This window comes from Cervus canadensis, chromosome 18, assembly GCF_019320065.1.
Source record: "Cervus canadensis isolate Bull #8, Minnesota chromosome 18, ASM1932006v1, whole genome shotgun sequence".
Lineage (NCBI taxonomy): Eukaryota > Metazoa > Chordata > Mammalia > Artiodactyla > Cervidae > Cervus > Cervus canadensis.
Window position 1 is genome coordinate 31,769,681 of NC_057403.1, and position 26,508 is coordinate 31,796,188.

Here is a 26,508-nt window from a genome sequence, read left to right on the forward strand (position 1 = left end):
TTCCACCCCCCCCCCCCTTTCTCTACCATACGGCCTATACCTCGCACATAAAGACCATCTGAGTAAGTGAAAGAGAAAATTCATTTTTTGTCCCTTTCTTACTGATAATACACCATTATGTATACAGATATTTAGTTCTTACATAAAGTTAAAAGGTTTGTGTTCATTCTACTTTTTTGTGCAGAATCTTCCTTTTTAATTTTAATCAGAATATCTCAAAACAAAACCAATACAAGCAACACTGCAAAACCATCAAAATAAATAACTATTCTTGACTTTTTTCACCCTATTCAGAAGGAAGAAAAGGAACCAGTGATGGGATGCTTGGGACTACAGAAAGGAAAAACGCCCCCCTTAGAAAGCAGCCTTTTCCTCAGTTTACCCCAGTGCTCAGAGAGAGAGAGGGAGAACCCAGGCTCTAGACAGGGCAGGCTTGGTGAAGACAGCTTCCCACTGAAAGCGTCCTGGGAGTAGCTGGGACAAGATGGACCCAGGACCTCGGTCTGCAGGCCTGGACTCAGAGGCAGCAGGGAAGCAGCTGGAACTTCTTCCCGTGGGCAGTAGATCTGGGCCTACCTGGAGTCTCTGTGCTTCTCTGGGCCAAGCCCAGCACTCCCTGCAGACCGCCTTTACAGGAGCGCCCTGGGTACCTTCCTGCCTGGCTTCTAGGACAAGCACCCCTCTGCTCCGCAGGAGTCAGAGACCACTTAGCTGCAGGGCCCTCCTGAGAGTGGCAGCTCACATACCTGGCATGCACTGTGGTCATGGGGAGACCAGGTATGGGCGACAGTGAACTTGAACTTTTCTGAACTGAGCCCCAACCCAGATCCTTCTTACTCCAGTTCTTCAGCCGCCCAAGCCACACTGTGTGGGACAGACCAACATCCACAGAAGGCCAGCAGAAACAAGTGAGGCACATTGGGTTAACATGCCACTTTTTTTTTTTTTTTTTTTTAATTTTTGTGGTGTCTATTTGCAAAGCTGACCTAATGCACAGCCTCACAGCTCTCAACCTCTGAAGGGCCAAGAGGGACACAGGAGGCTTTGTCTGGTGGCAAACAAAGGCCAAGTCATGGCAGAGTGGACCCTGAGGTGACGTGGGCTGCCCACCCCCCACGAGGACGCCTGCCCTGCAAGGCCACTTGCTGGGCAGATTCAGAAAGAAGAGGCAGAAGGAGATGCGTGGCCAGACTCAGCCTGGTCCCCACTCTGGGGAAGGGCTCACTCCAAGGGCGACTCGTCCCAAACCCAGGGAGAGCGGCCCTTCTCTGTCCCATGAGCTGGCACAAAAAGAAGAAATCCAGAAAGAAAGATCAAAATCACGTTCTGAACCTTAATTGACACTGGTCATTTTGACTTCACTAAGCCTCTCCCCTGACTCCCTCCCCCCAGAGGAAAACCCCCAAAAGGTCTTTCCGTTGTAACCTGGTTGCAGAGCAGAAGACGCCATTATTAGTTCCATAAACTAATCAAGCGCCATTAGAAGGAAAGAATATGACATGAAGCTTTTGTTTTCAGATATGAAAGAAAGAAAAAAAAAAAAAGAGAGAGAGAGGTAGAGAGAAAGAAGAAAAGAAACCCCAGCAGCAGCTGGAGAATCAGAAGGAAGGAGAAACCGTCACCCAGACACCAGCGAGGGTGGCTCAGGCTGGTGCCGGATGGCAAGAAGGGTTAAATTTATGTTCCATTACAAGTCCCCTTTTTTTTGGTTTCATCTTCTCAGTAAAACACATAACTTAAAATGAAATCAAATATTAAAAATGACAGACTATATAAGTGCTGTGAGTAACTTCAGGTCACGGAGGGAGGGAAAAGCCGGCAAGTTGTCAGGCACTATCTGTCAGAGTGAATTAGAAACAATCAACAGAGACTGAAAGGGAAGGTGATTGTTATTAAGCAGCGGGGCTGTGAGCAGGCTACCCAGATGTGGTCATGCATATAAAGGACAGGAAACAGCAGTTTAATTCAGGAAGCCCTGGCGAACAGGGCAGCAGAGAGGAGAAAAGTCCTTTGTCGCTAATAAGCTGGAAGTTACTTTGATAACAGCAGGGTTAGACTCGAGAATAAAACACATTTCTTTCACTACCACACACCATTAATATCACAGAAATGTGGTCGGAAGAAATGCCTGGCTCAGACGGATTAGCCACTGGCCTCCCCAGCAGCCGCCCCGGGGAAAGCCAGACCCGGGTCCCCTTCCCCTTCCAGGGCCAGGCTCTCTCTGACCATGACCACCTCGGACCGACTCTCACCCTCCAGCAATGTCATATCACCAAAGAGAGTAACGATAGTATTTCATTATTTCCCAGTGTCAGGCCCTCTCGTTGCCGTGGCCTGTGGGGAAGGTGCGAGCCCGGTAAACAGCCTGGATATAATGAAGTCCATGTATGCGGCAACGACAAACAATTTTATATGCAGACAAGGCCCGATTTCATAAGAAATTACTTATGCAGGCGTTCTGCAATTATCCTGTGATACTTTCAGGCAACAGTCTGACAGCAGTTGTGCAAACAATAAAGGGATTACAGAAATAAAAACAAATAATATTACACACACAGAAACTCCATGTTGCATGTGGACGAGTGAAGGGAGTGTACAAGGATGAGTGGGAGCCATGCAGGGGCCAGCAGGAAGTGAGGCCCGGAGCCCAGCGGCCCCTTCCCAGCACACAGACAGGCCTGGGGCACAGCGCCCTGATGGAGCCGCCACGGGCAGATGTTCGGATCGTCCCCCATCACAGGGGATGCTGGCCCACCTGCCAGCCTCTCAGGGGAGCTGAGGACCTGGGCCACCTTTGCAGGATAGAGTCATGGGACCAGGACAGGCACTGGGTGGGCCGAGGAGCCTTGCCATTGCTCTCCCACACCAGGTGGCCTCTCAGGATAGAAAGAATCTTCTTGCACTTCTTCCCAAGGTTAACACAGGCCACCCACGTCCAGTGGCAGCCAGAGTTTCCGGTCAGCTAGGTACAGCATCGAGACCACCCCATTTCAAACACAGGTGAGCAGAATGAGTGAATAGGCCCTGCAAGAGGACCAAATCAGGACTCCGAGGGAGCCACGGCATGTGCCCACGCAGCCCCACAACTGGCATGAGGAGGGGTCATCCTATCACCCGCTCCCTGGGGGCAGAATCCATGCATCACCCTGTCCCCATATCAGACACGGGTATCAGACACCCTATAACTCAGGTGTTGGGGAGGCACACAGTAAGGTGGGAAGGGGAGGCCTGCAGATGGGGATCCTGACCACCATTCCCAGAAGGTGGGTGTTCCCACTGCTGCACCTCTTGCAGGCATCAGCCCACCCCATGTAACCAGAGGCCTCGCAGGCCTCTCTGCAGGGAGAGAACGCAGAAGAGTGAGGCCTAGGGCTGCAAGTGTCACCTTCCTTTCCCACTGCCTGCGTTTCTGGAGCCTGGGCTGTGCTGCGGGCAGCTCAGGTCAGCACTGGCCGGGTCTCATCGCATGCCCACTGTGTGTATGAGCCTGTACTCCTCAGAGCTCTGCTCGGTCCACAGAAACACTTGTGTTTGAAAAAAAGTTTTTTTTTTTTAACTTCATAAGTTGCCAACATTGGAGGAAAAGAACTAGTTTTTTTAAACTTTTTTCCTTAAAAACTATGAAGACCTGGGAAAATTCGGCCCACATTTCCGAGTGCAGCTGATGAGAGTTGAGTGGCCGCCTGCAATGGGATCAGCTCTCCCCCACTCACTCAGCACACATCCAGCTTCCTGCATTTCCCACCTGGACCCTGAAGTGGGGTTTAGGACAACTCCCTAGAGAGAGAAGCCCAGGCTGGGCAAAAACCTGTCTAGGTGCCTTCTGACAACACACTCTGGGGCAGAGTCCAAGCCCTCCCCTGGCCAGGCTGCCTTCAGCACTGATCACCTTCATCCAAACCCTCAGCATCTTCTATCCCTAAAACAAGCCTACTGGAATACCTGCGGGACACCTTCAAGTTACCTGTGCAGGAATCAGGAACTCAGAGTCCTGGCCTCGATGTGTCCTGGGTGTTGACATAAATCATACTAGCAAGGCCTTGGGCTTTGCAATCCCTGACTTCCAGAAAATTTGGAAAGAAATGTCAACTTGCTATATATGGAGTTTGCTGAAACCAAGGTGCAACAAATTCTAATAAATACAATATGCGGAGGGGAGAGGTTAGTCCATCAATACATCAGTGAATGACTGCTGACCACTTGGAGCATGCCAGGACTGTCCTGGGAGCTGTGCAAGCTCCCAAGGTGACCAGGACACCAGCCCTTCCCCCTGCTGGTGCCTTCTTTCAGCTAAGAGGGTTCCCAGAGCTGTCTGGAACTGCCTTTTGTGCCCAGGTGAGAATGACTCTGCCAATGGCTCGCTGTGTGGTCTTGAGCAAATCCCTTGCCCTCTCTAGGCCCCAGTCTCTTCACCTAGAAAATAAAGGTACCTTTGATAGCAAAAGTTTCTGCTAGCCCTAGTGTTCTATGAATCTAGAAATTACCGAGAATTTCTAAACAGAGTCCTGCTTAACAATAGCACCTGTACTACCCAAGGGAAAAGATGCCTAAACCATAACCACCAAGAATCTTCAAACTCATTCAACACGTTATTAGATGACCCACAAATCAACACTGATAAAGAAGTGATCGCTATCAGTTTGGAGTTAATACTTCCTGGTAGTGAATGGAGCATGTTTACAGCTCCCTGAGGCCTGCACAGACTTAGGCAAACCTGATCAAAGGGAGCCCTAAAGACGGCCCCCTGCAGCTCTGCCCAAGCCCACGGCTTTGGGGGCTCAGATGGGTCCAGTTGCTGTTTAGTCACTCAGTTGTGTCTGACTCTTTCTTGACCCCGTGGACTATAGCCCACCAGGCTCCTCTGTCCATGGGATTTCCCAGGCAAGAATACTGGAGTGTGTTGCCATTTCCTTCTCCAGGGGATCTTCCCAACCCAGGGATTGAACGTGCATCTCCTGCATCACAGGCAGATTCTTTACCACTGAGCCACCTGGGAAGTTCAGAGGAGCAGCCAAAGGTCACTGTCATGAACCACAGTGGCCCCCATGCGACTGGCCACTTTTCCTACACCCATGGTTCCTGAAATTCCTGACTCCCAGCTTTACACTAGTCACAAGGACATCCCTCTTGGTAGAAAATTGAGGCCACAGCAAACAACCCACCAAGACTTGGTCCAAGTCACTCACAGAATTCTGGCTCTAGGAGCATTCCCACACCTGAAAAGGGGGGGTTTCTCAAGACATGCTCTCTGGTTAAAAGCAGCTTAAAAGTAAAAGAAAGGCAATAGTCCTTGCCATGGTCTACAAAGGCATGTCTATCCAGGCCCTCCAACCCACCCACCCTCTCCCCAGAGCCCATGTGCTCCAGCCTCGATGGCCTCCACTCTGTCCCCCACACATAGACTTCTTCCCCACCACAGGACCTTTGCACATGCTGCTCCCCCTTCCAGAAATGCTCTTCCTCCAGACCTGCACTCGCTGGCTCCCACATGTCCTTCAGACCTCTCATTTCCAACATGCCTTCCTCAGGAGGGCCATCCCTCACCCTCATAGTACAGATACTCCCCCTCCCCCTGTGTCACCCCAAACATCATTTCCTCATGGCATGTATCACTCTCTGACATCATCTTGTCCATGGTTGTCTTGTTTACTGTGCCCTAGCCCCTGTCTTGTCCAAGACTATACCCAGGGCTGCTCCGTAGCCAAGGGATCATGTTCCAAGATCAGAAACAAGCACGAGCAAACCTTCACCTCGCCATCCAGCAGCTGTGTGACCTGGGGGAAGCCACTCAACTTCTCTGACCTCAGTCTCCACATCTGGAAAATGGAACCAATAATATCACCTACCTGCAATGGAACTGATGAGCATTAAGATAACCCCAAGAAACTCTTCTAGTTCACTCTACCTTCCCTCTGGAGTTAAAATTATCTCTGATTTTCTTTTGCTCTCAGGCAAAATGAGAGTCCTGGGATCTTACTTTCCTACCTCATCACTGCGTACTGAGGAATTTGCAGGGATCCTTACCTCCATGAGCCTGGAGAGCGCCCGGTGAAGATCAAACACGATGCAAAGCCCCACACACATATGCAGGGCTTATCATCATTATCACACAGAAATTACAATTATTCACTCCCTCGTCTGTGCTCCCAAAGTACCGCTCCTGCGGCATTTAACTAAGGTGATTACTACCGCTGCAGGAAGGCTGTTGACTCACACGTCTGCACCAGGACACGGGGCCGCCTTGGGACAGCACCCTGAGTCCAGGGTCCTGAACGTGCCTCGGGGACAGCAGGAGCCACTCTGTGTCTGATGGAGAGAAGGTCCTATGGTCTCTGAGAGCCAATTCCTTCTAGAAGTTGCTGGGCCTCGAGACCGAGAATGGGGTCTTTGAAGGTAAAGCTGTGGAAGGCTGCACAGCCACACCTCCAGGCTCTGCCTCCATTCCTTGCTGGGATCACTCTGGAAAGCCATGTTGTGGCAGGACAGTAAATCATTTTCTGATGTGTATGAGGGATTCAGTTAGCATTAGATTGCTTAGCTGCTGCTGCTGTAAGTCGCTTCAGTTGTGTCCAACTCTGTGCAACCCCATAGACGACAGCCCACCAGGCTCCCCCATCCCTGGGATTCTCCAGGCAAGAACACTGGAGTGGGTTGCCATTTCCTTCCCCAGTGCATGAAAGTGAAAAGTGAAAGTGAGGTCGCTCAGTTGTGTCCGACTCTTCACGACCCCATGGACTGCAGCCCACCAGGCTCCTCCGTCCATGGGATTTTCCAGGCAAGAGTACTGGAGTGGGGTGCCATTGCCTTCTCTGATTGCTTAGGGTTTCTATGTAATGGTGCTTTGGTCATCCCAAAGCTGTACTTTTATAGTATTTGACTTTAAAAATTCAAGTGTCTATTTCAAAGTATAGGGAGGGCATTGGTGGAGATGAATGGGAATAAGATTCCCCCAACAAGTACCTTGAGAAGTGTAAAAATTTCTCAACCAGCTCATCATAATTCCAGGCTCCAGGGTCTGAGAATCCTGTGTGCTGAGGAATCAGCAAGAGGCAAGAAAGGAGATGCCCATGTGCCCTCTGCTTGTTTTGAAAGCCTGTCCCCTTTCTTGGTCTCTGGAGCACAGAATTTCCCCTTGGATACACAATTTTAACTCTACTCCAATTCATATGACCCCAAATTATTCCAAGATGTACATTTTCCATGAAGGAAACTCTCCCCACCTGCTCATGACCAATTCCAAGAATAGCACATCATCTTTCTTTATCTTGGTCCAGAGTATGCCAAGTGATCAGCTTCTGAAAACGCATGCATTGGTGGCAGGAAGCCTGGTGATGCCAGTGCCTCTACCTGCTCTATAGGGTCTCAGGGACCACGTGCAGGATGGCATGGCTCATTCACAGAAGCCCAAGTCATTCCAGCTCCTGCCCTCGAGTGCCCCTTCTCATCCTGGCATGGGTCAAGGGGAAAAGGCAGCATTCTGGCAGCGCTGCCTTACCCACCTCAAAAGCCACAGAATGTGGAATGTTCCAGAGCAACCACAGAGGGGTGGGGGGTGGGGAGCCCCACCCACCCCCTTCCCTACCTGAGGCCCTTGGCAGGGACGCTAAGCTGGGCCTTCAGAAACTGTGAGCATCCAGGCGGCAGAATCACTACCATCAATGTAGCAGCTAAATATTGTAAGACTCCTAACTCCCCCATCTGTGTTTTGCCTCCCAAGAGGGAAAATAGTCTTCACAGACATTCCCTGATCTGGCAGGCAAATTCTAAACCTTACTGGCAACCACAGGCTTGTTTTCCCAACCAAACAGCTATGAAACCAAAAATTGTTCTGCCTGCGTTATGCTGAGAAGGGAAGTAGCCAAACAGTTCAGTCTGGAGGCTCGGGAAGCCCGTGGCCGCCTCCATCGCCAGAGCATCCCGGGTGCAAGAGCATCCCGGAGCCGCTGCCCGCCTGCCCGCCAGCCGCTGGGGGAAGCTACAACTGCCGGTATTCGCTGCTCCTGTTAACACAGAATACACCCACCAAGAAGCTGACGGAAAACACGCACCACAGTGTGAAATCAACACTTTCTAACTCAAAGAAAGGGGGTTAAAAAAAAAAAAAAAGAAGGGAAAACTTCCAACCCTTTGGCTGCAGATACTTCCTCCTATGAGATTCCATGAAGTGGTGGCCGCACCATGGCCGGGGCCCTGCCACGGAGCCGACCTTGTCTCCCCAGCCCCTCACTTCCGTTTTATGGTATTTCCCCGCATTTTTTCCTAGCCCTTCTCAATCTTAATGCCGGAACCCTGCACCTGTGCGATTGCTAATAAACCAAATCTGATGATAACCATGGAAGCCTAATTGATAGGGGCCTTTATCGACTGGCCTTGATATCTATCTGAGGTTCTCAACAGCCAAGATTTAAATGTTTCATTTTATTTTTAACTTTCACTTTTCCACATTTCAGCAATGTCAGGCAAAGAGGTATGGTTTTACTATCAGAAAGAATCATGGTGCAGAATAATTTATGACTTCAGCTTGGGCTTTCAGAAAAGCTATTTCAAATCTTCACTTTGATTTGGTTGTATCAAAACTACTCAAAATAACAGCGGCACTTTCTTGGAACCGGAATATGTTAGCAGCACCTCAGGACTGCGTACTGAAGCCTCATATTTATCCCAGAAGAAAACTTGAGAGAGGAGTTAAGCCACAGAGAGGAAAATAACATTTTTTCATGATTCTTTTGTTCCCCCCTCCCCACCCATCCCCAAACACACCCAAAGCACTAAGGGATCCCTCCCCCATGGCGAATGGTCCTGCCAGCCACAACTCTCCCAGAGCTATGGGCAGGTAGAAGAGTCCTACCTGGGTGGGGCAGAGGCTGGGAGGAAGCCCCTGGCCAGGGAGAGGGAGAGGGGCCATTTGGTTGGGATTTGTGTTAGGTCAACACGACGAAGCAGGAAGAAATGATGTGTGTCCAGGGCAAAGAGTTCCAACATCGTAAGACTTACCTTAGCAGCTTAACTGCATACTTGTCTTAAGGACTGTCAGTCTGGTGAGAAAATACCCCAGAAAGGATGCAGCTGATCCAGGCACTGACAGATTGCCAGAGGGGCGTCCCAGTTCCCTATCACAAAAGGAAATATAGAAAGAAATGATGTAAAGTGAAAAGTAACAAATTCACCAAATCACAGCAATATGCAGAGGTCAAGGAAATTCAACTGAAAAGGTTAAAGATGAAATCAAATCCGGTGTACGAGAATGAAAATCTATCCCAATGCAAGGCCACCGGTGACGTGCTGTAGACAAGAAGCTAAATACTGCCTAGCACTGGGATCTTTCATTTTCATCAGATCAATAAAAGCTTATATTTATCAGGATTCCAAGCAGCTGCCACTTCTGACAACCTCCACTTTATTTTCTCACTCCTTGCGCTGTATCAGGGCAAAGAGGAGAGGAGAAGCAGCTTTTAATGCTATTTACACCTGAAGACACAATTCCATTAAGAGGTCCTGTTTTGTTAAAGAAACAGGGAATGATATGATTATATTGGCAGGAGCGGGAAGTCTCTTTGTTCTTCCCCCCATGTTTTCCCCTTTGCAATCCAGACCCAGCACGAAGATTTCCTGACATGAAGTCCATGTGTGAGCACTTTTTTGTTCAAACTTACCATTTACAAAGAGAGAAAGGCTTTCTGCTAAAACAGTTACCACTCTAATCATCTGTACAACAATATTTGCTATCAGGCATTCTAAATAGATTATCACCAGTCCATCTGTGTCATTATTGATTTATAAGGCTCTAAGCAGCTTTAGAATGGAAGCTTTCCCACTGAAGGGTTTCTTGTATAAATCAGAGCCGTGCTCAAATATAGCAGCCATCACTCAAGATATTGTTCTTAAAATCATAACAAGAAGGAGAAAATGATAAATTGCTTGTAATATACTGATCCAAACTGATATGCAAATCTTGTTTTTTAAATATATTACTTGAGTAAAAAGAGGCATCATTAACATATGAATGCTATATGCAAATGATGGTGACAGAGCAGATGTTGGCGCATGTAATTGACCTATATGTGAATTGCATCAGAACCCTTAACTCTATTAATTCACTACCCAGTAACTAGATATTGTCCAAAAAGTACATTCTTTGAAACCATATACTGGAAGCAAAGCTGACAGGGTTCCAAGGATTCTGAAACAAGGTCACTGTCACTAGTATTTTGCTGTCATCTGCATTCCCCTTCTTATAGATGACATCATCATGGGGCCGTGTAAATCGATCACTTAATAGCATTTAGAAAATACTGCAGTGGGGAACAGGTTATAAAAAAAAAATGCCCCAGTTTTATTCTTTTTCTTGGCAGAAATGTCATCCCTCTTAAACTGAGGGTTTGTGCATGAGTGCACTGTGAAACACACAGATGCCATTTTATTCCCCGTCTTTATTTTTCCACTTCTTCTCAGAATGACATTAAATTGTATTAAATAGCCTTTTGTCCACAGGGCACAGACCACCCCGCATATGATAATGTATTAATGCCCCACGTTCCAGCCACTGAGCTGAAACATTCTGAGACTTGGAGGATAAGTATGAAGCACCATTGTGTGTATAGCCTGCTAACAACTGTGACACATACTAATAGAAACATACCTAATAAATTACTGCTTTCAGGTCTAGCAAGCTGACATTTCTCTGCAAGGGACAATTTTATATTTGTGGCACAGAACAAAATTGCTTCATATGAAGCCACTGTGGATTAGCATAAAAATTAACACTTAAATTTCAGCTTATTTTCCACCCTCTCCTCCTGCCACAACAATCAATTCCTCTTATAAATCTGATTAGATTTTATGATGCTTATTATTCAGAGCATGTCTCAACACAGCATTCACAGGCTTGAAGACTATTTGTTTAAATAGAAAAAAGAAGCAGATAAATCTATAGGTATTTTTTATTACCCCATTCCCCACCAGTTTCTTTCTCATATTGTAACATCAGTAATTGATTGCACACATTAATTAACATGTAAGGTAGAAATTCTGCATTATGCATGATTTATTTTCCTATCTGGTGAGTAGGTTTGTCTGCTGCCCTTGTGTTTCTAGGACATTGGGCTCGATTCTGGTCCAGACATAAATGCCAATGCTCATTCCCCCTGAAAGTTATTAATGTCAGATATGAAATGAGATTTTTGATTTCACCTGCTTACTAATCCACAAAAGCTGTTTTGAGTGATGCAGGCTTAAACGCCAAAATTTGAAATGATATATTGCTATATCTGATAACATGCAAATATGTTCATTAGACATAATTTAGCAGGAGAGAATAGCAACACTTTTATAACTAGTCTAGGTCAAAAATGGTTGTTAATTAAACAAGTCATGAAAAATGGCATTACAAGGAGACTGTCCAGCAGACACCAGACTTTCTAACGATATGCCGCTGATAGGCACCCAATGCTTTTCACTAAAACGGTGGGGGAAAAAAACTTTCAGAGCATTTCACATAATCTACAGCAATGTTAACAAAACTATGCCCACATTAAGACCCTCAAATTGGTCACAAATTCTTCTTAGTTTTTATTGGTAACACACTACACTTCTCCATTTGAAGATGTGATTTCACTTTCTGTCTTAGTGGCTTAAGGTGATTTATATGGTTGACTCCTTCACAAATAAACCAGAAAAGAAATTAATATTATATCCGGCCATGCTGCTGGCTGCCCTGCGTGTTTATGGCTGTGTATTCTAAATCAAGTAGAGCAATAAGCAAAAGGCTGCTTGGACGATGAGGGCGGCACCAGGGCTGAGGTGGATGGCAGACAAAGGCACGGGAGGAACATGCAGGTGGATCTTCTCTTTCCTGTGGTCCTTCTCAAGTGAAGGCTCCTGTTACCTAGGGGACCCGGGTACAGGAAGAACTCTTGATTGGTCATGAGTTGAGATGCAATGTGGGCGGGGTTCTGATATGCAGGTAAAACTGACCACCTGAGCTTGTCTTCTTGGGGTGAGGCTTCGTGAATACCTGGGGGAAGGAGAGTATCTCAGGAATTAAGTACACAGTCTAAAGGAGGGTAGGAGGAGTTTCCAACTGGCCACCCATGCCACCTTCCATCAGAGAGGAAAGTGTTCATAGAGCAGTTAAGACTCAACACATCATCTAGAGCCAACTGGTACTGGTCGATGCTCTACTTAACAAAAGCATCCTTGTAGCCACACACTTAAAACACAGTCTGGAAAGCAGAAAGGGCATGTATATGCATTGGGAGTCACGTAAAATAAGGAAGGCTGAGTGCAAGAGTAAATGACCATCTCAATAAACCAAGAGAAGTTCACATTTAAGCCATGGAAGCAATCAATCTATATTCCCGACACCAACTCAGAGCTTGATGGAAAAGTGATTTCTAATCCTCACTTATCCGGTGGAGGCAGGTCCTTCCCCAAATACTTCATGTCCAGGTGTAAAACATTCTCGTTCTTAGCCTGGCTCGCAGTCAATATTACTATTATTGCTAGAACTCGCACCTCATCTTTGACTATGTTTTATGGTTCTATACTTTCAAATCCAGAATCTTAAAATAAGCATCATAGCATTCATCCTGCCTATCTTTCAGGGATAATGTGAGGTTCAAAAAAAAAAAAAGAAAAGAAAACAGATGGAAACTCTTTGGTGGAGGAGGAGAAAGAAACATAGTTCTGAAAGACTCTTGTTACTTTTCACTCCCACTATGCCCTTCACTGAATCTCCTGCCCACTCAATGCATGCCCCATCTGGACAGGGAACCTCTCCTTTCTAAACTGTCGAATCACAGCCCCAGTTCCTGGACTCAACCATCTTCTGCTTCCCCATGGGGCATGCTGCCAGTTCTCACATCCCAGGAGCAACTCAAGGATCGCTTGGGGTCACAAGACTTATTGACAAGGTCTGGGGGGCCCCTGTGTATTCTCAGGTCATTGGGAAGTCTTAGGGAGGAAAGACTCCAAGACTGCAGCACTTAAGTAACCTTTAGATCCCATGGTCACAGTAGATGGCATTAGCCTGTGCCTCTCATGGGCCAGTAATTCTCTTTCAGGGGGCCTGACACTATTTATCCAACTTCATGTGCCTCTACATGACAGAAAGGGAAAAGGAACTAAAGAACTTCTTGACGAAGGTGACAGAGGAAAGTGAAAAAGTTGGCTTAAAACTCAACATTCAAAAAACTAAGATCATAGCATCCTGTCCCATCACTTCATGGCAAATAGATGGGGAAACAATGGAAACAGTGACAGACTTTATTTCCTTGGGCTCCAAAATCACTGCAGACAGTGACTGCAGCCATAAAATTAAAAGACCCTTGCTCCTTGGAAGGAAAGCTATGACAAACCTAGAGAGCATATTAAAAAGCAGAGACATCACTTTGCCAACAGAGGTCCATATAGTCAAAGCTATGGTTTTTCCAGTAGTTATGCTCAGATATGCCGATGACACCACCCTTATGGCAGAAAGTGAAGAGGAACTAAAAAGTCTCTTGATGAAGGTGAAAGAGGAGAGTGAAAAAGTTGGCTTAAAGCTGAACATTCAGAAAACTAAGATCATGGCATCTGGTCCCATCACTGCACTGGAAATAGATGGGGAGACAGTGGAAACAGTGAAAGACTTTATTTTTGGGGGCTCCAAAATCACTGCAGATGGTGATTGAAGTCATGAAATTAAAAGACGCTTACTCCTTGGAAGGAAAGTTATGACCGACCTAGATAGCATATTAAAAAGCAAAGTCATTACTTTGCCAACAAAGGTCCGTCTGGTCAAGGCTATGGTTTTTCCAGTGGTCATGTATGGATGTGAGAGTTGGACTGTGAAGAAAGCTGAGCACCGAAAAATTGATGCTTTTGAACTGTGATGTTGGAGAAGACTCTTGAGAGTCCCTTGGACTGCAAGGAGATCCAACCAGTCCATCCTAAAGGAGATCAGTCCTGGGTGTTCATTGGAAGGACTGATGCTAAAGCTGAAACTCCAGTACTTTGGCCACCTGATGCGAAGAGTTGACTCATTGGAAAAGACCCTGATGCTGGGAGGGACTGGGGGTAGGCGGAGAAGGGGACGACAGATGAGATGGGATGAGATGATTGGATGGCATCACCAACTCGATGGACATGGGTTTGAGTAAACTCTGGGAGTTGGTGATGGACAGGGAGGCCTGGCGTGCTGCGATTCAAGGGGTTGCAAAGAGTCGGACATGACTGAGCAACTGAACTGAACTGACTGATGTACAGATGTGTGAGTTGGACCATAGAGAAGGCTGAGCACTGAAGAATTGGTGCTTTTGAATTGTGGTGCTAGAGAAGACTCTTGAGACTCCCTTAGACAGCAAAGAGATCAAACTAGTCAATCCTAAAGGAAATTAACCCTGAATATTCCTTGGAAGGACTGATGCTGAAACTGAAGCTCCAATACTTTGGCCACCTGATGCAAAGAACTGACTCATTGGAAAAGACCCTGATGCTGGGAAAGATTGAAGGCAGGAGGAGAAAGGGAAAACAGAGGATGAAATGGTTGAATGGCATCATCAACTCAATGTACATGAGTTTGCACAAGCTCCAGGAGATAGTGAGGACAGGGAAGCCTGGAGTTCCACGGTTCATGGGGTCGTAAAGAGTTGAACACAACTGAGCGACTGAACAACAACATGTGCCTCTATACCCAACAATGACAAAGATGCCCAGAGTCTTCCCTGGATATGGTTAAACTAGTCCATATTTCTCCATAGAATTTAATTAACTTCAAAGTGCTTTATTTCTTGAAAGGGTAAAATGAATGAATAAGCTAACAAATGTGCACATGAAATAGGTGAACAAGTGAATGAATGCACACAGGCATGAGTGAATAGACAGATGGAGAGATAGAATGATGATTGAAAAAGTGTAAAAAGTAATAACGCATGAACTGACATATAAATTCAAAAATGTGCATGTAAATGAAAAAAAATGCCTTATGAATGAATGAAAGAATACCACTGATACCTTTTTAATGAACAAGTATATACATGAGCTCTTATAGCATGACTGGGTTGATGTAAGATAGAAGAGAAAAAATAGTAAACAAGGTCTGATTTATTGTCAAAGTTTCTGGACCCATCCTTGGCTCCCTTCTTATATCTCAAAGAACACAAATTCCTAGAAAACCCTGTGGGGCAGCCAATAGGATTTTGCATAAGCCACCACAGACTCAGGATAAGCAAGACAAACATTCCTGCCTCCTGTCTGGACCCTCAGGGTGAAAGGGCTCAATCAGGTGCTTCTGATCAAGAGGCACCTGGCTTTGGTGCAATCCTGCACCTGCTAGACACTGATGGATGCCCCCTGGAAGGCAGAAGCTATAGGAGCTTCAGACCCTAGATGATAGCCCAGTAAGGCCCAGCAATGAAACTGAGAATTCACATCATCACCCAAGCCTCCACTTACTCATCTTTAGAATGGAGATAACACATCTGAAAGTGATTAGCCCAGGGTCTGGCTCCTAGTCACCACTCAACTAACAGTCATCACAATCTGATATTGCTGAGCTGTTCTGCCCTGTGACTCCTGGGTCCCCTGCCCATGGAGAGCTTATTCCCAGGTGGACATCTATCTCTACCAAATGTGCCGGTGGCCAGGCTCCCAGAAGCAAGGGACTGAACCATAGGAACCCTCATGGCTCCTTTCAAGTGTATATTAATATTTTATTTCTTCTTCCAAGCCCCACTTATCTGCATAAATAAAGATGTTTTCTATTTAAAATGACTGGAGAGAGTCAATCTTTGTGATCGTTGCTCTTCTGTGGAATTTGGTTTCCCATCCACAGAACTAAGTACTTGGTCTAAATCATGATTTTTCAGTATTTTTCTGGCAGATTCCTTTTCCAGGGAAATCTGACCGCATGTGAGCTGATAAAAGCAGCTCCTCTAGCCAACCCTGCAAGAGACAGCTCTGAGTTCTCCCCTTCTCTACACTCCCAAGGTTCTTCTTGGAACCTCTGGGGTCCCGTGGAAGCCAATTTGAGAACCATTGGATTGGTGACTTTCTGATAGCCCAGAAAGAGTTAATTCTGTGGCAGCACTCATAGTGGCATTGAAGGACATGCCCTGGATGCCGGCAGAACATATGCCAACTCCAGTAGAGTTATCCACACCTGGGCAGCCTGGTATTTACACAGGAACTAGAAGAGATGTCTTTCCACACTGATGGTCTTCCAGCCCCAGTGAGCCACCCTTTCCTCTCTTCTGCTTCCAGTCCTGCCGCTGATTCTAAGCTAGAGGCCAGTCCCCACTGAGGCAAGTGGACTCAGACCCAGGCGTGACCCTTGAGCAAGACCATAGGCTTCCTGGATCTACAAGTCTTATTAGTGGGTAAAGAGCTACTACCTGACACACGTCAAGAAAAACAAACATCTAAGACCCTCCCTTGAACAAACTGGCCGTTAGCCATTATCAGAGGGCATCTCCCAGAATGAAATTTCTAAATGGGGAGTGACGACATTTTCCTCCCACCCTAACTAGACTGGGGACAATGTGGCCCACATTTTAATCATTTGTACCCCACCTTCACCTCACTGCCATATCTGCTTATACCTATGCCATTAACTCAGTAGGATTTTTCTTGAAATTAACTCACAAATTTGTTTTTAATGGAAATTTTATATAACACTGCCATAAATCAAAACCAATATTATTCTCCATCAAATTATGTAAAATAAATATCTAACTATATCAAAGAAAAAAAAGGATGAGGCATGTTGAGTCTGAAGTCATCTCTTGGCGTTGGGGACAGTGCAGGATGGGGAACTGAAGCACAGACCCAGCAGTGAGCAGCCTGGGCTTGAATCCTCCTCCACTGCACTTCTGACTATGGACTTGAGCCCCAGTTTCCTCATCCGTAAAATGGGGGTGAAAGTAGTATCCACCTCATAAGGTTGTCATAAGAATTAATTAATTGAAATGATTAGTAATTAATTAATTGACCTCATGTGCCCTTACCTGTTGCTGCTGCTATTATACTAAAGAGAAGCCAGCAGGAGGTGAACTCGGACAGAGCGGCCACCTCTTGACATGTCTCCTGCAGGACGTTGGCTCACACAGGCTGAGCCAGAGGAGGAAGGTAACTCAGGGACACGGTCACGGGGCCGGGCATCTACAGCCTGTCCTCACCCGGGCCTGCCACTTGCTCAGCGTCTGACCTCAGAGTCTCTTCCCTTCCAGCTTTGACTCTCCCAACCGTCCTATGAGGGGATTGAACACAGGAGAGTCTCCAAAGGACCTCCTGGCCCCGAGGAACTTGAACCTCTGAGGCCACCACATGCCCATCCTGGGTTAAAAAACAGCCCTCCCCCTCTACTGTGGCCCAGGAGAGAGACCCATTCAGCAAGCGGCTTCCACGGCAGGTGCTGGTAGCGAGAGGGGAGCCACAGAAGCTGACAATTCCCAAGACATAAGGCCCAGTGTGAGTACAAAGAGGGAACAAAGTGGGTACATGCAGGGTCCCCGAAACGGCCACTGGGATGGGCCACAGCTGTATCCAAGTCCCATTACGGGGGACAGGCCGGAGGATGAGAGGCCAGAGAGATGGCCCAGGGAGGGCCCCAATCTTTAGACAGCTTCTCCCCACTGCAGGCCTCAGCTCCCTCTCCCAACACTTGTTGACTGTGTCCATCACAGCCGTCCCCTCAACACATCACCCTGAAAAGTACTGAGACAGCTGCACATTGTGTGACTCACTCAGGAGTCCTCTTGCTTCTTCCCCAGATCCAACCCCCTGTCCTGCAGTCGAGACTTTCCCAGGAGCAGGTGTTTGTATCTGTCCTGAAGCAGCACCCCGTTTCTACAAGAATAGGTTAGCATCTCTTAGATTTTACATCTAAGTTTACCTGTTTCTCAGATCCTACTAAGAAAGGATAATGGAGTGCATAGCCATTCCCTTCTCTAGTGGGTCTTCCCAACCTGGGATTGAACATAGGTCTCCTGCTTTGCAGGCAGATTCTTTACCGTCTGAGCCACCATGCAAGTCCCCAATAAGAAAGGCACTTCCTCAAAAATCTGGACACTGTGGGACTTCTCCCAGGCAGAAATCACATACGCATGTTGGATTTGAATCCCACTGTCCAGAGGTTGTGGAGATGCTCTGTGACCCCCAGTCAGCAACCCTTTGTGCGTATCACCTCCTCCGACCCACTCCAGAAGGGCCCTGGGCCTTCCCAGGTAGAGGTCTTCTTGCAGGCCCCCCTCCAGTGGGAGCCTCCCCCAGGCCCAGCCCCCTGTCCTGGATGGGGGAGGGGCTGAGAAGCTTGTGAACCTCAGTAAACAGAGCTTGTGAGGGGTCTCAGAGGGAGATGCTCCCCCACCCCAGGAATCACTAGGTGTGGCTTCAGGACAAGCATGCACACACACAGAGGTTCGTCTTGTAGGCATAAACACATGCTCTCTAAAAAGGCAATGTTGAGTCTCTGGTACAAAATGAGGGTATAAAGCCGACACTGTTTACAATCAGCTGGATCCCTTGGACTTGCAAGCCCTTTTTCCAGAAACATTCATGTGAAAGGCGCTTCCTTAAGAGTGGGTACTTATCTTACTCATGGGGGAGCTAGGATGATGCTACCATAGAAGGGCGTACACCAGGGCCCCCATCGGTCCCCGCGGGGGCAGGAGATAGAGCGGACCCAGGGACAGCCACCCTGGAACTCGCTGAAGTGGACGGCCCAGCGCCTGCACTTTTGTGAACTCGCTAATCACAGCCGCACTGATAAGTCCTAAAGCTCTCTGGCTAACCCCAAACCAAGTCATGATTCAGGTGTTTACTGCTCTACAGCCTTTATTAAAACAAACAGTGTAAGGAAACAACAAAAAAATGTTTTTTCTCATTTCTTTCAATTGTTCTGCTTGGCAACTTTATTGCACATTAGTTCAAAATAAGCTGCCAATAAAGTTGGATAAAATTAAACTCATGCTGGAGTTTTTTCCTCAATAATTTTTGTTGGGTTGTTTTTATTTTCACAAGGATTTGAAATGTGGCATTATCTTAGGTTCAGAATTTCACTGTCTGGGTAGTTACAACTTAACTTCTACTGAGTTTATGAATTCCAATCTCAGTTCTTTTAAAATGAGTTTGGTTTTACTGTTAGTTTCATACCAAAGCAGTCTCTATAGCAGTTTGTCTTCTCCTGTACAAAAAGCACAATATAAAACCAGAATCTTCTGTACTGTAATTAGGCTTAGAAAATTATGTGATTTCTAATTTAACAAAACCTCAGAACATTGCATAATCCACAACCCAAAGTCAACATTTGTTTGAATGTATGATTTCAGGAAAATATTTTTTTAAAGATAGCATTTGTGAATAGGCCAAAATGATTCAATTTAAGACAGCAAAAAATCAACATCTTGGAGTAAAAATAATGCACTGTAGTAATTTGATTATAGTGAAAATCAAATGTCATGTGTTGTAAGGAAGCAAACAATAGGCATTTTTATGCAACTAAACATTTTTCTGGTTATCTAACTATGATTTATTCATCTAAAATGATAAATTTAATCCCATCACCAGCAGATCAATTGCAGGTATAACAGATAAAACCAGAATAAATCATCATATCACTGTACTGGAAACACAAAAAGCAGATAGAAGCAGAGTCTGGACTTCAAACTGGAGTCTGTTTCCAGGCATTCCAAGGACCGTTTGCCCCAGAGAAGTTCAATGTATACATAAAGTCATCTGATCCAAATATGCTAATGATTTTTATTGGTCGAATCTTAAAAGTGAGGTTTATTTTTATGAGTATGCATTAATTAACCCAGCATGTACTATCTTTCAGACTATCTTGCCAGGGACTTTCATTTAAACATGTTTATTGTGAAATGTTTGCATTCTCCACATTTGTGGCCCACACGCAGATTATTTCATACTTTCCTTTAGAGCACTTAGAAAAGTTAAAAGGAGTTATTGTTTTTGATTAATGCCATTTTGGGGCAGTTTAAAAAAAAAAAAAAAGTTCCAAATCCTAGCTCTGCATAAATTCTTTGACATTAAAAAAAAAAAAAAAAAAAAACCTCTGCAAGTTCCACTGCACAAAGATACGTGGGGGTCTGCTCTGGGTTTATTTGAAGGTGGCCTGCTAAAACTGAACTTTATTAACTTTGGTGTTTGCATGAACTCATGGAAGAGTGATGGCGAATGTGGAGCAGCTATCAATCACAAAAGGAGAGCCACGCTCGAGGCTGTGGTGTGGTGCCGCACAGATGGGAGTTCTAAGGCCCCGCCTGTCATCTTTTGATTAAGAAAAGGAAATGATTTCACCAAAAAGATATTCCCTCTTGTGTTGTTTTGTTTTAACTGAGTTTGTACTTTCCACCAAACTGGACATATTTATTGAGACTCATAAGTTACTTCACGATTACCAACATCACTGCAATCTCAACAAACTATTTTTTTTCTTGCCAATTATCTAAATATCATAACTATAAAATATCTTAAAACATTCTCCATACTGTAAACATCTTAGCTACAAAGCTTCGAGTGTAAACAGTATGATGCATCAGAATGGTTTTAAGCGATGTTATAAAAACTGCTCTTAAAAACTAAACAAAAATGTAAAGCTTCCATCTGTTTTATGATTTTTCCACTGCTGAACGGCTGCTGTGTGCCAGTTCACTGAACCATGGCTTGCTAAAGAGATTGCTGGGGTCACAGATTGAAAAAACAAAGAGCATGTCTTTAATGGTGGGATTTTTTTTTTTTCTCTCTCTCAAGTCTTCCTGACATGGCTGGAACGGAATTAAGTGTGCAGCGGCCGAGGAGAAGGGACAGAAAACGCACAGGATGCCTGTTGCAGGAGGAGCCCGCACAGCCTCGCATTTTCTAAAGAATGTCATTTCGGCAATTATCTTAGGTTCTTCGGTGATGGTGTATCTGCAACCACAATACGCTCTTGCTTCCTCACCGAATTTTTTTGGGGGGACCTGTATATACCAGTTAAAAATAGACAGCAAATTGCACACTAAGAAAAAGCAGGCTTATTTTTGTGCACACAGGCAGGTATGAAACGATGATCATTCAGAGACTGCCCTTTCTACTCTGCTCTCAGCCCTGGTCCAAGGGGGTGCAAAGGTGCCTGAGCAGGTGAAGACTCCTCAAAGAGGCAAGAAAAAACTATCTTTCCGTCCAAAGGCTTGTCTCTGAGACGCTGGGAGGTGACGAGGGGAGGAGACTAAAAGAGATACTGCATTAATCCAGTGCTCAGAGGACACTGCTGCATGGGGAGCACTGCACGGGGAGTCAAGGGCCCACCTGGGCCCACTGCAGTCTCCCATCAGGGAGACATGTGTCCTGGGAGCCTTCCTGACCCCTACCATCCTGTCCCCTGAGGCCACCTCTGATGAATATCAGTGACCACTGGGTTTGGACTTCCTGGGCTGGCTACCTGACTCCTGTCCCCCCTTACCACCCCCAGAGACAGTGCCTTTGGAGGCTGGGGGCTTCTCGGGCTTCCCCCAGGAGAGACTCACAGAGAGCAAGACATTGCATGTCAGCCCCTGAGGCTGGCTGGACCAGGTCTCCCTGTCCCACTGCTCTCCTTTAGAAGGCAGGCGCTCCCGGGGCTGGGATGGGGTGCGGACCGCCTGCCAGGGCCAGGGCAGGTGCAGCTGGGAGTCCGCCGGCCTTCCCTGGGGTGACAAACGCATGTCGGACCTCCTCACAGGGTCCTCCAGCTCACAGGTGCGGGGTACCCCCGAGCTGGCGGTCATACTCTGATATCTTGGAGAGAAGAGGACACTTGGGGCTGGAGATGCCAGGGCAGACCACCCTGCCTCTAGAAGCAGATAGCCTTCACGTCCACAGCCACCACTCAATGGCCAGCCTGTGGCACGGTTGTCACCTCCCCATCTCCCTCTCTGATTCCTCCACTCCCCAGGCCTTCGGCCGTCCCTCCTGTCACTCTACGGCACAGAGGCTTTGCATTTGCCACTTGCCATGAGGGCCTCCCTCCCCCCCAGGGGTCCATCTCTATGAGTGGCTTTACAGGTCCTAACATGAGGCCTGTCAGGGGCAAGGGACTCCCCAGAATTCCTGGGAAGACCAGCAGTTTGAAGAGCAGGTCACCACCCAGGGGCGAGCCAAGGCCTGCGCCTGCTGCACCCTGAGACCCGAGGGCACTGGTGTGGGCATCCTTGGAAAGCAGGCCTGAGTGCCCACTCTCACCCGCCCCTCCCAAAGCGTGTCCATTTCCCATGGAGCCTCACACGTGCACCACGCCCAGCAGATCAGAGACCAAGACTCCTCAGCTGGGTGACCGGTGGCTCTTCCCCCACACTGTTCCCACTGCACTTGGGCTTCAGAAGCCCAACCCGGACCCCGTCGTCTGGGCCCTCCTGTCCCAGTGTCCGGAGCACCAGCGACCCCGAAGAACACCCAGCCCGCACGCAGGCCCTGTGGGCTCTGAGGCAGGCTGGCATGATTCCGTGCACATTCCAAATTTAAATCTGGGACGCTCTCCCCTTCCTTCACTGCTCCAGAACCCGGGGGAGGCATCTGCCTGGAAACAGCTGTCACCCAAAGGAGGAGGCGGCACAGACGGTTCCCCCGCGCGCACCTCCGTCAGAAGCTACACATCAGCCAGGGTTACTTAGCTACGGAGCACCACAGCCCGGGGGGAAGGAGGCCGGCTGGGCAGAGAGCCCCGCGAGCAGGGCCCCCGGGCCCGCTCCCACACAGGCCACCCGCCAGTCAGCAGAGCCACCTGCAGGGGGCACGGGGCTCCTGCCTCATCGCAGGGCAACTGAGGCTCAAAGAGGTTAACCACTGTGATCAAGATCATATGACTACAATGATAATGACACAACAGTCGCAATAATAAACAGTAAGAACTAATACTTATTAGCACGTGAATCACGCCCACTGTGGGCCAGGAGCCCCTTGCTGCGGTCCAAGTTCAAATCCTTACAACAACCCCGTGAAATGCTATCAGTACCGCCCTCAGACAAATACGAGGCAAAGCCAAGAAAACCGGGAAGTGACAGAGCCAGGATTCGATTCAGGGGCCTCCTGCTTCCGTTCTCTGAGCCGCCAGGCTGCGCTATCCACTGACCTCGTCATGGCCATCACAGGGGACCAGAGGAGTTGAGCTTTACTGAGTTCTCACTGGGAGCCCAGGGGTCAGCTTCATGCGTTATTTAATGTCTATTACTCACTTTATTCCCAATATACAGATACCAGGAAACGGAGGCTCAGAGATGTCGGGCAGTGTTCTGAAGGTCAAACGAGGAGCAGCAGCAGAGTGGGGAGCCCCTCTGGGGGAGGCGAGCTGGACCTGGCTCCAGGACGCTCCGGAGGAGAAGCCCCACCCTGGCCTGCAGCGGTGTCTCTGGCCAGCAGCAGGAACAGGATTTCAGCAGAGGAAACGGGACCAGCACTGGTATGTCACGCTCATCACCGTGCTGGGGACGCTGTTTGGGATTTGCTGTGGTTGCCAACTCATGTGTACTTCTCACTGAGGCTAATCTCGATTATAATGTGGGTTTATCCTAAGTCCAGAGAAGGGAGGGGGGCCAAGCCCAAAGCTCCAGTTCATGCAGATGGTGGTGGGAGCCTCTGCAAACACTGACCATATTTAGGAGAAGTCAGGAGATGGGGACGCCAGCCATTCAGATCGGCAGCCCAAGTCGGTGGGCCAAGCGGCCTGGCCGGGAGTGCTCAGCGCCAGCCCTGGCTTCTCTGCCCCTCAGAGCACAGGCAGGGGTTTCTGTCACTGTCCCGTCCAAGTGCTCCATGTTCAAATAGTAGGAAGAGGACTAAGTTGAATGACAAAGGAGAATAATTACACAAGGCAACGATCTGCCCACCACCACCACCAAATGCTGAGGTCCCCAAGGACGGGCCTCCAAGAACAAGGCTGAGAAGAGGGCCCTTGAAGCCAGAGCCCTTCCCTGAGAACACAGACAATATGAAAAATGCTGGCGGGTCAGGCTGCACTTTCCTCGAACTAATCACTAATGAAGTTTGGGGTGAGCTATTTTGAAAGCAGCCCACACAGCACAACCACACGCCGTCATCAGCTGCCGTCCTCAAATGCAATTTCATTCATAATTAAATATGAAAAAGCCACCACCTTAAAATAACATCCGGGGTCACAGTTGAACTCTCCCGTCTGGGCCAGTGAATTCTGGCCTCCGCTGACCTCTCCAAGATGGTTCCCAAACCTTCCCAGGCACACACCCTTCCTCCAGCCCCAGAGGTCCACCTGCTGTCCCCAGACACACCGCAGTCCTGCCTCCAGGCCTTTGCCCATCCCACCCCACCTTCCACACACCCTTCTCCCTCCTCTCTGCCTGCAAGTGCCAACCAGAATGCAAGGATCAGCCTGAGCAATCTCTCCTAAGAAGCCTTCAGCAGCCAAAGCCTGAAAGGGCCCCTGGCCAGGCTGAATTTCAATAGCAATTGTTTATACAATCCCTTTGGCAAAGGGGATCTTGTATTGCCCCATGCTCTCTTCTCTTGCCCTCCTAAGCATCCATTGGCACTCCATGAGCAGGCATCCCATTCATTCATTCATTCATTTAGCAAATGTTTGTTTACTGAACAACTACTATGTGTCAGACACCAGAGAAACAACAGGGAAAGCCAGACGTGGTCCCTGCCCCCTCGGAAGACATCCTCTAGGAGGACCAGATGAGGAATTCACCAGCAAACACGCACTAGATCTTTCCAGCTGCACTGTCAGTTCCCAAGGTCAGGCCCTCCCCTACATTCATGTCGAAGCCTACACCAGCTTAGGACACACAGTCTGCTCAGAGTGTGCTGACCTGCCCACTCTTCTGGCTGGGTCACCTCTTGCCTGGTTCATCCATGCTGTGCCTCAGAACTCCTCCTGAATCTGTATTTAGGAGAAATTCCTTTGGTGAGGATAATCAGGGCTGGGTGGGTGTCAGCCCTTGAACCCAGAGGTTCCCAGTGGCTGCTGGCTGGCAGCAGCCGGAGGGGCCCCACCTGGGACCAAGACAGAGAGTGAGCTCACACCCTAGCCCAGGAGGAGAGTGAACATGCAGGAACATTTTAAAGGCCACCCACCATCTGGAGGCAGCTCCAGCAAGGAACATTCTGTCCATAACAAGGGTAAACCGGGAACCACGCAGGAAGCAGCAGACACAGCCTCTCAACAAGCTGAGGGAAGAATGGATGCCCTAGGGAGCAGGTCCCAAGAGGCTGGGGAGAGATGCCCCAGGTACTGGGAAGTGGGCCAGGAGTGGGGCAGCTCAGGGGACCAGACACACACAGCACTAACCTAGCACATGCTCACGTCTGGGGCAAGGCTGGGTCATGCTGTTAAGAGAGGCGGGAACTGGGTGGGCCGGGCTTCTAGAAGCTCACAGACCTCGAGAAGAGAGGAGATGCTACACTTGTGAGGCCAGTCACACACATACGGTGGGGCGGGGGGACATGGCAGCATCACACAAACTCCCATTATTGGAATTTAAGATGTAACTAAGCCCCTGGCAAGGACTTCCCTGGTGGCTCAGACGGTGAAGTGTCTGCCTACAATGAGGGAGACCTGGGTTCGATCCCCGGGTTGGGAAGATCCTCTGGAGAAGGAAATGGCAACCCACTCTAGTACTCTTGCCTGGAAAATCCCATGGATGGAGGAGTCTGGTAAGCTACAGTCCATGGGGTTGCAAAGAGTTGGACACAACTGAGCGACTTCACCTGACCTTACCTTCAGCCCCTGGCATGTGTTATTTTATTTGATGCCCAACCCCCCAGTACAAGGTGGGGAAACTAAGGCTCCAAGATGACAAGTGCCATGTCTGAGGTCACACGGCTAATACTGGAACCAGTAACCTGGTCCTGAGTTCATTCCCACCTGTGCTAAATCCTCTAGACTCTGATCTCCTGTGGCTTCCAGGTGTCGCCCCCTTCATCTCCCACCCACCCCAGAGCCCTATGCTATTTGGAGATCTGTAAAGGCGGGTCATTGGACCAAGACCACTGGGATTCCTGTCGTGAAGAGCAACATCCTCACCACCACGTACCTGTGAGATGCTCCCTGCAGCACCATCACCATTGTAACGGCTTCAGTCCCCGGATGAGAAGACAGGGGCTCGAGGGGAGACACGTGATGTCACACCAGCACACCCTGACCCCAGTCCCAGCCACAGTGCTGCTTTTCTCTGGGTCTTGCTCCTCATCTGAAAAGTGGGAAGGACTCCCCTGCCTCACGGGCATTGGACTAGAATTCCAAAGGGAAGAGGTAGGTTTCGGGGGTCAGGAAGTTCCATCTGACTTGCTGGATATTCAGCCAATAAGCTTTTATAAACATCTTTCTCCATCCCTCCCCAAGAATCACACAGCTCTAGGTTCAATGTGGATGCCATCATTAATACTCAACCTGTCAGAATCACGGCTTCCTACCTAGGAGGAAGAGAATGTTCTGGAGCCCCAAGCACTTCACTTTCCATTGGCTAAGTTGATTCTTTTGCTGGTTGCTACCAGCTCAGATGCATGGAGCTCTCGTTTCACTGA

The 26,508-nt window shown here is 48.0% G+C and overlaps 1 protein-coding gene across 6 annotated transcripts in view; it reads right to left on the bottom strand.

Annotated features, from left to right (window-relative positions):
- The window catches only part of ZNF536 (zinc finger protein 536), a 446,058-nt gene that overhangs the window by 317,807 nt on the left and 101,743 nt on the right, over nucleotides 1–26,508 (bottom strand). For all 6 annotated transcript variants that reach the window (XM_043437645.1, XM_043437647.1, XM_043437643.1 and 3 more), the window contains one exon: nucleotides 8,995–9,110. The gene's annotated coding sequence lies outside the window, so the exon portion shown is untranslated. The remainder of the gene's footprint in view (nucleotides 1–8,994; nucleotides 9,111–26,508) is intronic.